Below are 17,684 nucleotides of genomic sequence, written 5' to 3'. Positions count from 1 at the left end.
ACGAATCAACAATGCCTCAGCCTCTTTCGGACGTCTCAGATCCAGTTTTGGAAACACCAGCATGAGAATCGAGACGAAGGAATCAGTATATACGGCTGTATGCCTCTCCACCCTCTTAAATGGTGCTGAATCCTGGACTACCTACCAGTGCCACAACAAACAACTTGAGTTACTTCACATCCAATGCTTACAACTCATCTTAGGACTCATGTAGAAAAGTCCCTCGCTTACAAATTCACCAGAGGGCAAAGTCAACCAGCACAGATACCATGCTGGCTAAAACGGAGCTGAGATGGTTCAAACACGTGTTCTGCATGCCTGAGCATCGTCTTCCCTGCCAGGTTCTGTATGGCCAACTCCCTGCAGTACGTCACAACCCAGGGGGACAAAAGTGGGGATATAAAGATCATATAAGGACAACTCTGAAGAAATGCAATATCATACCAAAGGATCTTGAAACTTATGCCTTGGACAGAAAGCAACGTCGAGCCCTCTGCAGTGAAGGAACCATTCATCTCGAACAAGCCTGCAATCTGGCCAGAGAAGGGCACACAGAACGGAGGCACAACCAAAAAAGAATCATTCCAACAAACATGGGCTTGAGATGCCGACTGTGGCAAAGTTTGCAGATCCGGGATTGATCTGCGCAGTCACACACGGCACCAAAGACGATGAAACACAACATGCCTGTGAGTATAACTGGCGTCGTCTTCTGTAGCAGAGGGACAGCCTTAAAAATGTGTGTGTGTGTGTGTGTGTGTGTGTGTGTGTGTGTGTGTGTGTGTGTGTGTGTGTGTGTGTGTGTGTGTGTGTGTGTGTGTGCTTCAATTTGAGGGCCAAATCATTCCACTTCTAGCGCCCTGTCAGACTTGTAGCATAACAGCCGCCAAATTACCACTATCTAATACAGCTACAGGCTCTTAATGTGCTGCTGAATTAGAGACAGATATTTAATGTAAATATGTTTGCTGAGGTGCTGTTATTGCGAAGGATGATAGAGAGAGAGAGAGAGAGATGCAAGCAGTACGTCTGGAAGAGCTATGCAATCCGTGCGAGATGGGAACTGGAATGTGAGGGTGAGGCGGAAGGAAAGCCATGAAAGTGAGGCGGCAGTGGTGGTGAGATGTGAAGTTGAAATGAAGAATATGGCTAGAGGGAGACGTGGAATATGATGAAAAGCGAAGAAGTGTGATGGAAGCATGATGAGAGAGACGGTGAAGCGGAAAATGAAGAAGGCGGATGGATGGTGAAAAAGTGAGGTGAAGTTGTGTATGGCGGGTTATGCGGTGGAGCACAATGGTGAGGAAACATGGTGGAAATGTAAATAGGGCTTGAGAAGCACAGATGGTGATAACTAAGATGGCCCCGGTGATTTGGTGCAGAAATTAAGTAGGAGGAACTGAAAAATGAAACACGTTATTGATGGAAGACAAAGCAGTCAAGTATTTTCGCAAGTGACCAGTAAAAGAGTTTGTTTGAGAAAACTGGTGTTTAGCTACGGTACTTGATATTGAAAATGTGCCGTAGAAGTTGAATTTGTGGTTTGAGGGTAGTGGAGTAGTGAAAAGCAGTTATACACCAAATACGGATTACCATTTGTAAGCTGTTTAGTCCTGTCTTGCCTCTCTTACATCAATAACAAATTAAGCACCAAGGAAATTGCCTGGATGTTTATTTCCATAGGATCTGAAAATACCATCTGATAGATTGAACTTAAAAAATTGATGACTTATAATCTTTTTCCATATTACTATTTTGCTTTTAGCATCTACTTCACAACTGCATTTCCAACTTCCTTTTCCCGCACTGTTTCTTTCTTATGTCTCACTTTTATCAACACTACATTTTCCATTTATCATTTTCTTCTCTCTTTTTCGCATTTATCCAAGTCTTTTCACTTCTTAAGGCTTTTGGTAACCTACTTTAATTATTCCTCTCCTCTCTCTCAGGTACCATCAACACGTCTCACTGCCATCCGTGTGGACAGCAACTCTGGCGATGAAAATTTAGTGTTAAATATGACGGTCCTTACTTTCCCTCTCGGCATCGACATATTGACTTGTTGTATCTCTCATCCGTTAATTGTCTGTTGTCATCCCTTTTCATCCTCACACTCACAGCATATACACAGCCCATTACTCCCTCGTGAATAATTTACGATTCTTCTCTTATAGTTTTAAGTCTCTTCCTTACACTGCCGATCCTTTATTCCTCCACATAACAGTACTGCATCTCTTCCACTCTATGGCGGCCACGCAGTACTCAACTACACTAGTGAATTTCACCCTTTTTCACTACAAGCATCTTATGGACGAGGCAGTCGACGTTCTAAGGTTTTCATATAAGTAAGTGGTCAGTTCTGAAAGCCTCTCCCAGTGTTTAAGTCGCCTTGCCTAGATTTATGTTGTTATTAAAAAATGTATATTAGGTAGCACATGATGAAACTATCTTCGTTTGAGGTGACATGTTTGAGTTTCGTTGGGAGCAATTAACTCGACTGGATTTGGCCTCTGGTTGCGGATTTTTGCATGAAAATTTACACCTGCCACTTATTCTATAAATTCATAATATTGTTAAGATTTTGCTGTTTTTTTCATTTACAAACGCTCTCTCTCTCTCTCTCTCTCTCTCTCTCTCTCTCTCTCTCTCTCTCTCTCTCCTAGAAGTACCCTAACCAACTTTCCCTTTCTGTACTAATATTACACTCTACCCTCCAACACTGCCGCACTTCTCTCTGCTACCAATACAGTCCCGCCCCATCTTTTGTATATGAATTTCCCTGCCTTCTTCCACAACGGTATGATACACACAACATAGATGACGACAGTAAGCCAACATGCCACTTTAGAACATTAACATCAAGTCCCTAGATGACAGATATAACAAGAGAGTATGAGCAGTACCTTAGTGCCAAACAACAGTATGACATAAGCATTATTTTAGTGTTCAGGCATTTCCTTCACTGTGATGACGTTTTCTGTATTTTACTCTTGTGATCGCCAGATGCTTTTAATCAGTTGATAAGGTGTCTAAGCAAAGGCTTGGAGGAGATGTAAGTGTTCTCAATTAGCCCTCCAATACAGTGACGCCTTCTACACTGTTTATTTATTTTTATCTTTATTTATTTATTTGACTGTCTTATGAAGTTATACAATTTTGGACAGATTTCTTCAAGTGATGGGGTGAAGCACAAGAGGACAATGTTTTCAGGATGTCAGTGCAGACTAGATGAAAATACGTAATACATATACAGCAAGTAATTAATGAATCACCACTAGGCAAGAAAAGTGCATAAATATCTGAAAATATCCACGTCACACAAAGAATGGCATAAACACCGCCTGTAAGCTTTAGTGCCAGGAAGAACTACTAGCTGTTTCCCTCATGCCAAAATACTGGAAATCACTCTCCAGGCACACTTTAGTTATAAGTATCCCCCCCCTCTCCCTCTCTAACAATATATTCAGTCTAGTTTGGTGTTTCTTATCCTCACATTTTTGTAGTTTTTCTTTCACCATCTTATTTCACCTCTTGAAGGCCACATTCTGTAATTCGTGTTCAGATTATAGTTTAACAGTGTTCATCCCTACCACTGATGCTACTCACTGATAATCATACCCTCCTTTCTGACACCGAAGGATGGGGGCAAGAGTGCATCTAGTGTACAGCTCTCTCTCTCTCTCTCTCTCTCTCTCTCTAATATATATATATATATATATATATATATATATATATATATATATATATATATATACAGTATATACAGCATCTATCCACCTACCTATCTATCTATCTATCTATCTGTCTATCTTTCCATACCGGTATATCTATCTATCTATTTATCTATCTATATATGCATACATATATATTTTATATGTATCTACAGAGAGAGAGAGAGAGAGAGAGAAATCACAAACGTGCCTTGCAGTCATTTATTATTGCACTTTGTTTCCGTCCCTTTTGTCAGGATTCTATGCATATAAAGATGTCACCGTCCATTCCGTGTCCTTCTAACCTTTGGCTCAAAAACCTTCCTTGGGGGGTAACCCAGGCTGGGGCACTGCTCATTGCTGCATTTCCTCCTTGGGCCCAGGGTGTTCACACATGCAGCAGTCTGGCAAGCTAAACACGCAAGATTTTACTGCCATTTCTTTCCCCTTAGGCTGAGGTTAACGATATCAGTCTGTTCGGGTTATACTGTCTGACATAACCCAGTATACCACAACCATACAGTGTTATTTTACTACACATAAACGCTTATCAAACGACTCGAGGTAACACGGGCTGTGGCTACTGAACAGCACAGTACATCACCGCAGCACTCCTGCATGATATATTTTTTTTTCAGTTAACTATATATTCCAATACATACAGTTTCTTGATACTGTTAATAAAATCTCCTATGTCTAATTGTAATACACTACCTTTTTTCACACGCCTAGGTTCGAGTCTACTACAGTTCACTGATGCTTTTTGATCGTAAGGAGTTACCTGGGACGTATACTGTATATCTCCTACCCTAAATTTATTTGGACTAAAGCAGCCGAGGCTCAAGCCCCTAAACCTCAGAAAGCGCAACATGGGGTGGTCTCTTTTCGTTGACCATCCCCCCTAATCCTTCCCTTTTAAACAGGGCGATTTTGACTCAGAGCATCTCCTTGTTTTGTTTTTCATTTTTCACATATCCCTTCTTCTCGCTTTCGTGTAACGTGCTTAATTTCCAGTTCAGTATGTCCTTGCTATTATTTTTAAGTTAAATCTTTTGTTATATTCTGATTCAAATGTTGCTAGTTCACTCGCACACAAAACCTGTCAATCCTAATCTGCATTTAATACATTCATTCTTTGCTTTTTGGGGGAGTGGGGTTGTTTCGCGCTCCAGAAAAAAAAAATTTATGCAATGCAAAATTGCAAATAAATGCAAATAAAGTGACTACCGGTGGCGCGTGAGGAAAGTACCCACGACAGAAAAAATGCAGTTACACTTTTTGTGCACTATACTTAAAAAAAAAAAAAAAAAAAGATAATAAAAAAATGTACTATAATGGCCGGATTCATTAAGTATACAATGTCCCTTATGAATGCGATAGAGTAGAACATGTACAGTAATTACATCATTATTTTTCCTCACAAATCACAATGGAACCCGGAGGAACTTGGTCTGTTTCTGCTTCAATGGGTTTTAAGTAAGGAAAAATTCTATGCGCCCCACCGACCCCCAAGATACAGACTTCATCTGCACGTATCTCCTTCTCTTGCAAATACAGTATTCTTTTAAAAGTATTTCTCGTGTGTGTGTGTGTGTGTGTGAGAGAGAGAGAGAGAGAGAGAGAGAGAGAGAGAGAAAAACTGAATCACACACACACACACACACACACACACACACACACACACACACACACACACACACTCGCCAGTCAAATCACCAGTGCTCTGAACCCAATGGAGTGTCAGAGGGGCTGCAGCTGGCCATGAAAGGCAACTCTCCATCGCAGCAGAGAGTCACCGATGGAAAAGGTTTGCAATTTTGCTGGGAGTAAAAGAAAGAAATAATCTTAGGGTGGGTTTCGTTGTAGGTACACTGCTTTCACCTTTCACTACCCCAGATTTTCTTCCTTTTGCATCCTTTTCAACATACTTCACCGTCAGAAAAACTTTACGGCTTCTACATCATTTCCATAATACTTCTTCGTTAAATCCATCATATGCTAGTGTTAATTTGTTGTTACTGTCACAGACGTTTGTTAAATTGTTTGTCTGGTTGCATGGCGTTTTCTGGAGTTCACTGCTTCCTTTACGATGGGATTCGGGTATTCAGGCTTCATAAATCCATTCATTATGACGTGGCATTGGTCTGAGTTACTGTCGTTCGGGTCTCAGCTTCATTAACAACTATTGAGTAAAATCTCATGTAATACCGTCTTATGAGTTATGCAATGTTCACTATATCTATGTCAGCGCTGCGTGCTGTGTACAGTTCGGGCCATCGTATTGAGAAAAAGAATATACGGTACGGGACAAGCTGACAGCACAGATAAGGGATGCAAAATTGACTCCCTAGTTGAGAAGTAAAACACACGAACAGTGTCCAAATGATATTACTATGCTTACGTCAACGATACGAAATATCGTCATGTCCACTGATAATATATAAATATCAATGGACACGACAATATGAAAGTTGGAATATAATTCGCGATTGTTAGGTAATCCCAGTCTGTCCGGTCATGCAGACCCATCAACCACAGGCAAGCAACTGCCACTGCAGTGAAACGGTGTTCCCTTTCAGCAGACAGTGCCTTGCCACAGCAAGGCGGGGGGAAGAGTGTGGAAGCTGGTTCCCGGATGGACGCCGCATTCTTTATACGCAATAAGTGGGACACCATTTTATGCTCCATTCCACCCTGTTATTTAGGCATTGGATTACCACTCAACGTTGCACTTGGTTTCCTCTGCTCCAAGAAACTTTTAGATTTGTCACTCAGTGTAGGACCACTTGAAAATGAAAGAAAAGTAATACAAGTGACAGGATGGATGGGAGAAATAAGATGAAAGGGGTTTGACATGGAGTAAAAGAATGATAAAGGTGAAGGACGCAGTAGGCAAGTGAGTACATGATGGTCACCACCACCACCTACCACCATAATTCGCAATGGATTAGCCAAATTATGTCGAGTGAAATTATGGATAAATACTTGCATTTTTTTTTTTTTTCATTTTTTCTTTTTCAACTGAGCAGTAACTATATGAGATAAACTGCTTTGCAGTGTGATAAAATGTGATTTAGTGCTAACATTTAAAAGTCACCTGGAAATGCAATAGTCTTCTGATATTCAACTAAATATGTTCTCTTGTGCATTGCACATTTCGGAAATCAAATGCTCTCTACGTACAAATGACAGAGAACACAACGGCAGATCAACATTCCTATGCACTGTACACAAACAACCATTAAGACATGTATACAGACTCCTACCATGCCATACCTGACGCATGCAAGTGTATGTAAATACATTCATGAAGAAAAGCATTCACACACACACACACACACACACACACACACACACACACACACACACACACACACACACACACACACACACACAGGATGAACGTGTCGAAGGGTAATTAATAAACGCTTTATCAATTTTATTCCGACCAAAACAGCGAAATAAAAATACAGAGCAAGAGTGAAAACCTAATTAGCATTTTATTCAGGTCGTGTATAATCGCACTGTCATATCAGTCATTTTCTTCCCCGATGAGGTGGTCAGGTAACGAGTGCATGATTGGTGGTCAGGTAACGAGTGCATGATTGGTGGTCAGGTAACGAGTGCATGATTGGTGGTCAGGTAACGAGTGCATGATTGGTGGTCATGTAAAGAGTGCGTGGTGGTCAGGTAACGAGTGCATGATTGGTGGTCAGGTAAAGAGTGCATGGTGGTCAGGTAACGAGTGCATGATTGGTGGTCAGGTAAATAGTGTATGATTGGTGGTCAGGTGAAGAGTGCATGATTGGCGGTCAGGTGAAGAGTGTATGATTGGTGGTCAGGTAAAGAGTGCATGATTTTCTCTTCGCTGTTTTCTCCTGCTGTGAGAAAATAAAAAGAAAATCATGCACTCTTAGTATGGTTCATTCCCGACAAAGATGGTATGTTTTCTCCCCTGTCTGTTCGTCTGTTAGCAGGATTATGCAAAAACTAAAAGAGAAATTTGGACCAATTTTGGTGGGTTGACAACCCATGCCCCAGGGAACAATCGATTAATTCTGAGACCCATCCTGATCGTATTACAGATTCTGGTTCCGGAATTATGTTGTCCTTGTCAGAGAGATGCTCTTCACTGAGTGCCCCTCTAGTGTTTAAGTATTTCTCTTAGTGGTGACCAATTAAGTAAATCATCAGTCGTCATTATTCTCGTGATTGATATTTCTGATAATACTTTTTCAACGTCTCTATAATTTTCTATGCTTTCGCATACACTTGGTAAGATAGTGTCTCTTCGCAGTTGAAGGGTGGTTTCACAGCGAAGGTTGATGCTGTCTGCGTTTTCTTCATCAGAGAAATAGTTATTAAGGAAAGCTTACCTCACTAGTGTAAACTTCATGCTTTATAATGTGTTGATATTAAGAGCAGGCATACATAGAAATGAGAAGTGGCTGGAAAACATTTTCAAACCGTATGTCCACTGCTTCTGAAAATAAAGACGGTAAAGTGTAAAGATACTTCTTTGACTTGGTATATTCCACTGATTAAACCCACATCCTCTGGTATCACCACACACACACACACACACACACACACACACACACACAGGGGACAAATACGGAAATCATGTACTGTAAACATGAAGGGTGTTGAAGGAGTTATGTGAAATTTTCCGCTGTATTTAATTCCCCCTTACTTCGCATTTTATGACACACTCTTTTCTCCAGGCTTTTCTTGCTGCTTTCACCTTTGTCCACTCATCTATTGGCCATCACAGTCTTCGCCTCCTCATCTTCCTTCCTATGATAGCTCAACCCATTCTCTCCATTTTCCTAGGCCTCTCCTTTTTACATTCATTTTCCTTTTTCCTCATAGCATCTTATTATTTCCTTTATTCTCTTCCTTGCATGTGTGTTAATTATCTACCTACGGCTCCAGAATCTTTTTTTTTTTTTGTTAACCAGTCGTCATCAAAAGACATTTTCACTACACCAATATCTAAATCCTAGTTCTCTCTTTAATCTACAAGGAAAAATGAAAATATTTGGACGTGTAACGTAACTATATGCAAGGAAAATTAATACCAAATGTCCCTTTTCCCTATCGTGTAATTATGAAGTGTATGCGCCTTTACCAGGCGTTTAGTTACTTTTCTTTGACATAAACACCAAGGCAAAAACATGATTTATTGTGACAGGATAACAGAGACGTGTTGATTAGTCAGTTCTTTGTCATATTTCAACCCTGCCTCTCTCTTTTACACATGTCTTATTCAAATCCTTGTCATGTTCTTGTCACCCCTGCCATATTATCTTCACCCCTGCGTAATTCCCTTCACCTCTTCCTTATTCTCTTCATCCCTGCTTTATTTTTTTCAACTCTGCCTTAATCTTTTCACCACTGCCATATTATCATCACCCCTGTCTTCTCCTCTTCATCTTTACCTACTTCATTTTACCTCTGCCTTACACTCTTTATCTCTGCTGTACTTTCTTTTCCACAGCCTCACTCTCTTTACTCCTGACTTACTATATTCCTTATTACTGTCACACTTTCCACACTTGTCTTGCTGTCTTTACCCCTGCATTACCCTATATATTCCAACCTTACACTCTTTATTCCTGCCTTACTCTTGATATCACATGTTTTCGTCTCACTACCCGTTACTTTACTCCTTTCTCCCTTGTCCCACTCCCTACACGCCAACCTCATTACTCACATCCCTGTCTCACTGTCCACATCCCTGCCTCACTGCCCACATCTCTGATTCACTTCTCACACTTCTGCCTCACTTCCCACACCCCAGCCTCACTCCCCATGCCCCTGTCCCACTACCCACACCCATGTCTCACTTTCCACATCCCTGCCTTTGCCCACACCTCTGATTCTCCTCCTCAGTCGCTTAACTCACTCCCATTACACAACTTTCTTTCTTTCTTTCTTTCTTTCTTTTTCACCCCTGCCCCATTCTCTTTCGCGGCTTCTAAATATTTTCGCTTGCATCTCATCTCAGTCATTTGTCTTACTCCTTATACCGGAATATAATTTTTCAACACTTCTCCATTCTCCTTTTCCTGCTTCACTATCTTTACCCTTGCCTCATCCCTCAGCCTCTCGCATCTCGCTCAAACTTTACATTTCCCTCCGGCCCTATCTCACGTAACTCACTTCGTCCAGACTTCTTTTTCTTCTCATGGTTGTTTCACTGCCTTACTGGTCATCCTGTTCTGCTCTCCGCCTCTGTCTCCCATAGCCACTTACCATCCAGGGTTATAATATAAGAAGGAGGAACCAATTCGTCAAACATCTGAGGCAAGAGCCGGTCTTGCGCTGCCATATCAGAAGACCCAAAGCATGGTGTTGAGGATGTAGTGTTAATGCTCACATTTCCAGTCCATTCTGCTAGTCTGCTTGCCTTATAAATGTACCAAGAAAAATAGGAGAGTTTCTATGACTTTCCATCAGAGAGTTCTGAGGTTTTATTCATATGTGCACGTTGAGAACTCCTTAATTATGAGTAAGGACAGATGACTGCAACCATGGTGTACAGATCGTGCGGTGTTAATGTTTCCATATCTTGTACATTACGTCATCCTGCCCGGCTTATGGATGCACCAAGTGGTACAGTAGAAATTGTATACACTTTCTGTGATGCAATATTTTCCAGGATGCAAATATTTATTGGAAAGTATGATTGACCTGTGCAGACAAAGAGAGTGCACAAGAAAAGGGTCATTGCAGGCTGATGAGTTATAGGAGGCACAGTGACGGAATGGTAGCAGGTGAGGGTAAGTCAGGTGAAAGTGGTACTAAATCCTCCACCCCCCTGTAAATCATCAGACAGAAATTACTCAGTCCTCGTGTGCTCGGGATAAGGCAATGTCTCTTCTTTTGTCCACACTTTGTACATTTGTCCGTTGCTGTCCTCTAGGGAGTCACCTAACATTTTTTTTTTCATCCATGCTAGCCACATAGTGCAAACATTTAGGTAATCGTCTAATCCTTTTAATCAAAGTCATTGTTGAAAAGTTCTTCCGGTTACGTGCTATTATGCTAGAAATCAATACACGTCGAACTTACTTATGAAGCAATTAAAAATCATGTAGAGTTTAACATACTTGGATGTTTTTAAGGGAGTTCCAAGTATCTTAAAATCGGGGGGTCACGGGGTCGCAAGGGGATGGCCAAGCCTAATGATGGCATGGCTTCAGGAGAAATCCCTATGGTGAACCGCAGATATTCCTCCGGATGTTTAGGATGGGCATTGGGGTGCCCAGGCATACTCCAGTGTCTGGCCAGCGCTACCCAGACCAATCCTCTGGCTACATCATTGGTTACAGATGGTGCTGCAGTAAAAATATCTCAGCTCCTCTTGTACACTTCTATACCTCTCAGCTAATTAATACATCCTGTGTTTCAAAACTTTTAAAATCTATTCTCAAGAAAAAAATAATAAATCACTTTTCCTATCATAACCTCTCCGATCATCAGTATGGGTTCCGCCAGAGGCACTCCGCTGGCGATCTTCTCACCTTCCTTCAGATTCTTGATCGCCCTCCTTTCCGGACTTTGGCGAAATCTTTATCATTGTATCTGACATCGCAAAGGCTACCTATCGAACCTGGCAGAAATCTTTAAAATCAAAACTGCTTTCCTACGATCTCTATCCTTCTATCTGTGCCCTCATCTCCAGCTTCCTTTCTGGTCATTCTATAACTACTGTTGTAGACGGTCACCGTTCTTCTCCTAGGGCTATCAACAGTGGTGTTCCTTAGGGCTCTGTGCTATCACGAACTCTCTTCCTTCTATTTGTTAATGATCTTCTAAGCTGTGCATCTAACCTTATCAACTAATACGCTGATGACTCCATCCTTCAACTTTTCATCCTCTTCTCGAAGCATCTATATCAATAATTACTTCAACAAATATATAGGGGATGAGGCTATGGCACGCCCAATGTCTGACTTGGCTCGTATATCTGATTTTAGTAAAAGTAATCTTGTTTTTAAGGCATCAAAAACTTAGTTCTTACGTCTTTCAACCTGTAAAAATCTTCCGGAGGAGGATCCTTTAATTTTTAACGATATCCAGTTCAATCCTGCATCATTTTTTTAACAAACTCGGGGTTTCATCCTGTCGGAATTTATCTTGGAGAGATCTTATTACCTTTCATGTAAAATCTACTTATAAGAGATTATGTGTGCCAAACCGTTTCCATGCCGTTTTTTCCTCTGCACAGTTGTTGACTTTATGCAGGGGTTTTATTCTCCCCTGTATATAGTACAACTCTCTTGTATGGGGTGGCCCCTCAAATACAGCTTTTCTCAACAAGGTGGAGTCAAAGGATTTTCATTCCATTAACTCTCCTGCTCTTACTGGCTCCCTTCAGCCTGTGTCTCTTCGCTGCACTGCTGCATCTTGATCTCTTTTCTATCGCTACTTCAATGGCCACTGCTCCTCTGAACTGTCTGCTTGCATTCCTCCACCACTACAGCGGACGCGTAGCACCCGTCAAGCAGCAAGCTCTAGTCTCTTTTCTGTCTAACTCTAATGCAAGAGTTAACCGTTACTCCCAGTCCTTTATATATGCAACCGGTCAATTCTGGAACTGGCATCCTCTGTATTTCCTACTGCCTATGACCTCCAGTCTTTCAAACGCAGTGTGTCCAGGCATCTCGAAATGAACGAATCTTGAAATTGGCTCTCCTTTATCTTGTTTTCATTTTTCTTGGAGGGAACAATCTTGCGGGCTTTTAGCCTTTGGTTCCTTCTTCCTTAGATAGAAAAAAATGAAATAAAGATCACTCCATTCGTTCCCCCCAATCCCCCTCCCATTTCCCCACTTCCCCTTCCATTCTACTCTTACCCCCCCCCCCCTTCTTTCGTTACACACTTCTCAAGTCACTCGTTCTCTCTCCTCCTCCGAGCTCACTCCACCTGCCCACACACCTGGCCTACTTCTCACGCAGCCCATTAGCCACCCCACTCTCCACATCCTCCCACCTGCTTCATTAGTCTCTGCCACACCCAACAACCTGCCCTTTCTCTCACTGTCCTTACTATTTATTTCTGCTAAACTCATTCTGCTGCACACACACACACACACACACACACACACACACACACACACACACACACACACACACATTCTCTCTCTCTCTCTCTCTCTCTCTCTCTCTCTCTCTCTCTCTCTCTCTACCAGACTGTTCTTTACGATTACTGTCTCCCTCATCATCACCTTCATCCTTATTCCATTACTGTCAGCTTAAACCTTCATTTTTCTACCTCCAATCTCCCTCAGCCCCCATCTGCCCTAGCTTCAAGGTAATCTTCCTCTTTTGCTTTATTTTAGATCTCTCACAAGTTTTCCGGTTCCTGCACTTTTCCGCACCATTCCAGCCTAATATTCTTTCCCCAATTTTCCAGTTCCGACCTTCATCCTTATTTTCCAGTTCAAGCCCTCTCTATGCCGGTTATCCACCCCAGTTCACCCTTATCCATTACCTTATCAAAATGAACCTCATCTGTTTTCCAGTCTCATACTTTTTCCTTCTTATTCCAGTGTATACTCGATTCTCTGTTTTCCAGATCGTCCCTCTCATCCCCCCCACTTTTCCAGTCCAGTAGTTTCTCTTCCTAATTCTGTATAGACCAACTCCTACTTTCTTTATGCTGATGGAAGTCATGCTATAAGGGGATGATGAAAAGATGGTCGTGTTTTGCTCATTCAGTAGGATTTGTAAAGAGGTATTGCATCATCTGAAGTGAGGTACTGTATGAAACACACACATTCTTTTGGAAAATTCATCGCGTTGTTTTTGTTCATGTGTTTACATAGTTCCGGTATTTTGTTTCTAAGTTGAGTACCTCACATATCAATGGCTAGATAGCTGTCAGCCCACGGTTTATATTTATTTAATAATATGTAAACGAGTAATTGATGAATTTATACTCGACTTTTTGTGAACTTAGGGGAAATCTTAAGCAAACAGCTGGATAATGGTTAGCCCATGGTTTGGTTTTACTTAGCAGTGTGTAGACGTTACATCATCATGATCATCATCATCATCAGGACCTCCTTTCCTGCTCTAGGGCAGAGTGAGGGGTAACAATGTCCAGGCAGCCCCCAAATTTGCCCATTCTAATGGGCCACGCTTCCATTTGCTCACTATTCATGCCCCCGGAATCCTGGCTCTATCTGTTACACCAATAACATTCACCACGTACTGTAGCTTCATATAAACGTGTCCGTTAGAGTCAGTCCGGACGCTGTCACGTTAAAAAGTGGTGCCAAGTCCCAGATCATGCGCTACTCCTCACAGTATTCATCCAGCCAGCTCGATCTCTTGTCAGTCCCCTAGCCTCACCGGCATATAAACTATAAAGTTATACCACAGTTTTCGTGTATGTAGAGAAAGAATCAGGTATCTTTGGAATATACTTAGTTGCAAACATTCTTTTTATATGTAAATACTTACATGTTTTACAGATTATAAATATGATTCATAAAACTTCAAGTTCCAGTTTCTCCTGGTTATAAAATCAAGTCCCTCGTATCCGTTTTTCGTTGATTGGGACTCATTTAACCCTACAGTCAAGAAACTAACTTAGCTCGTTCAGGCCAAAGAGTAAATATTACCATTTTTTAATAAGTGACAAAAGAAATAATTTGAAATTTTTACCTCCCAAAATGAGACTTGCATTATTCTTTAACTCTAAAACAACTGATGGATAAAATACACAGTTACAATCCGAAAACTGCGCCTCAGCATCCTACACTGCATATGCGTACTTGTAGTTCATAATTTTGCGGCTAAATGTTGGTGCAACTTTGACATCACTTAAATTCAGGAGATATACATATAGATATAGTGCCTTTTCACTTATCACTAATTTGTGTTGCTGTATAGGCTACACTTCGTTTTTATACGAAATACATCTATGGTGCGGAATGGCACTGCTTCGAAGCAGTATGCCGTGGAACATTATATAGATTGTATTGATTTAACAAACTGAACCAATGTAGCCTATTAAGCCATCATTCTTCATGAAGTTAAACGTACACTAAGAAAACTATTACCAATACTTCTTTTCGTATACTCCTTATCCATTGTGTATTCCCTGCATAAACCTATAATAAAACAGTAGTAAAAAAGAGTAATACTATTGTAACATTACTCTAATACAGCAATCCCATACCCAACAATATTGCAGTGTGAGGTGATACTGCTGAATCTTATTATGCGTGGTACACTACAGGCTGATATTATTATGGTATTTACCGATATTGTCTCATTTTCCACAACTGGTACTAACAGTACTGCAATGTCTGATATTAATACAAGAACACATTATTTGATATAACAGAATTGCAGCGATATTAAATATAGCGAAAGCTCATTGCACACCATATGTAATAGCGGTGTCTTACTAACCATTCCCATCATATCACGTGTATATCAGGCATATGGTTGTATGTACCAATCATTAATTACAGTTTTTATTGATGATATTGCAAACCTTCATCGTAAGCAACTAACAGCTATAATATTCCCGTGTTGATGGTAGTATAAGAACGTATACACGGATACAACAGCACTGCGGTGATTGGCCACCAAATGCTCATACTTCATTACTTACAGCAGTAGCCAGTTATCCAATATCATTATATCATATACACTGTAGCTGTATTAGGTGATATGACTGTATCTCTTAATTAGGACGTACATTAAACTAGTGGTATAGCAAACACTCGCTGCAAACACTTTCAACAATATCACTGCTTTGTATGACGAATTTTTTGCAATAAAGTACACTAAATTTATTCTAAAAACACAATGGTACAACTCTGGCATTAAATCTGTGAAATATAATGGTCGTTTACACGCATAGCGGTGTTGGAGTGGGACACGTTCACGAGGTGTGTGTGTGTGTGTGTGTGTGTGTGTGTGTGTGTGTGTGTGTGTGTGTGTGTGTGTGTGTGTGTAACTAAATTTTCCGTTATAGTCACGCCTCTGAGAAAGAATAACTGTTTTCATATAGCAGGAGACCTATTATAAATTCAGTACGATATGTCTTCTTATCATCACAACAATGTCCCAATCAATAAATTCTAAAAGCATTCAATTACCCCACTAATCAGCCTCGACACATCATAAAACGTTGATCATTTAAGTTGTTCCCAGTCTCCATAATCAGTAGCAGGGAAATCCATCATGCTTTAGTGATTATGTCAACACCCACACTTAATTCAGTGGACTCATTGGCGCTAATCCATTACCGGCAGCAGTGAATGACCAGTATAACGGAACCTGTGTGTGTGTGTGTGTGTGTGTGTGTGTGTGTGTGTGTGTGTGTGTGTGTGTGTGTGTGTGTGTGTGTGTGTGTGTGTGTGTGTGTGATGAATGAGGTGCCATTCTCATGATGTAATGACGAGAAAGAGAGGTGTTGCAGTCTGAAGGTGGTATGGTATTTTGTTTTTATACTCTGCCGTAGGTTTGACGTATGTGTAATAAACGGAAATATTGATCGTGAAAATACAGTAAACAATTTGAAGGTTTGGAGCTGGGTGTACTTGACGATTAAATAAAATATGTCTATGTGTTGTATTTGTATACATGTTAGGAGTGTGAGTGGGAGTGTTACAGTGTTTCTTTTTTTTCTTTTTTTTAAAGCAGAATATACTGTTTATCTGGTAATGTGGAGAGAGAGAGAGAGAGAGAGAGAGAGAGAGAGAGAGAGAGAGAGAGAGAGAGAGAGGGAGAGAGAGAGAGAGAATGTATACCCTTTCACTACCTCCCTTCCACGACCCTCCTTGTGTAAACTGTACTGATTTGTGAATGTTTGTTGTGTTTATGCTTGCACTAGTTGGGCCTCTGATGTGTGTGTGTGTGTGTGTGTGTGTGTGTGTGTGTGTGTGTGTGTGTGTGTGAATTACTAATGAAATGAAGCACACTTACAGAGATGGTAATTATAAAGTATCTTTGCGGCAAGGTGATGGTATATTAGAAGTGGACAGTAGTGTGTTGAAAAGAGGATAAGTGGAAAAAGAGAGTAGACTATGATGTGAAACAGGGTACGGACTCTCTCTCTCTCTCTCTCTCATATACTAATTAACCGTGGGCATCGTTTAAGTTTAATGCACAGATTGGAGTGCATATTGAAGGTGTTGTTTAATACAGGGAACAACTAATCAACTGAATAAGAGAGTTAATATGTGAAGATGTGTGAAATACTGTAAATATGTAAACTAAATGGTGAGGAGAGGAAAAGATCACAAATGTAAGATAGTGCGTAGATAATCCCTCAGCTACCAATAATCCTGCTGAAAAAACAGATTTAAGGAAGCAAGAAGGAAATGTAAAACACTTTCGGGTGTTGACTGGCTTCATAAAAAGTATTTGAAATAATGTGCATAGCTAGAATTATTAATAAATGTGAAGCAGACAACTGCCTGAGAGAGAGAGAGAGAGAGAGAGAGAGACAGTAAGTATAAAGAGTTGGAATGAGAGGCTACAAGCACTTCATTGCCTCCCTCCCCATTACCTCTCACCAGAGAGCTGTGTTTAAAATCTGCCTTTGTCGTTGCCTGAAAGTAATAAAAACAGAGTATGATACTAGATTTTTTTTTCCACATCTGACTCTGTGTATTATTCAGGGAACGGAAGGCAATGTGGTTGTCCCAATCACCAACAAATGGCAAGACAAACACCCTTAAGACGTCAAGTTTGAGGTACCTATACTGACCATAGCTCACTGAGGGATAGTGATCGTATTGGCTAGAGTGTTAGTACGACGCTGCTGCTCCTCACAGGCAAGAAACAACCTAAAAAATAATAAGGCCTATCAACTATTTTTCGGCAATGTCTGATATTTGAGAAGCTTCATGAGGAAGTACATTCCACTGTTATATCCACTGTACCACAATCGCCAACAATATGATCGTAAAAAAAAAAAGGAGAAAATGAAACTGTATAC

This window comes from Coenobita brevimanus, chromosome 6 (assembly GCF_032717465.1).
Source record: "Coenobita brevimanus isolate Jiangsu-jjx chromosome 6, ASM3271746v2, whole genome shotgun sequence".
Lineage (NCBI taxonomy): Eukaryota > Metazoa > Arthropoda > Malacostraca > Decapoda > Coenobitidae > Coenobita > Coenobita brevimanus.
The sequence above is the reverse complement of the archived record's forward strand: the minus strand, read 5'-3'. Positions refer to the sequence as shown.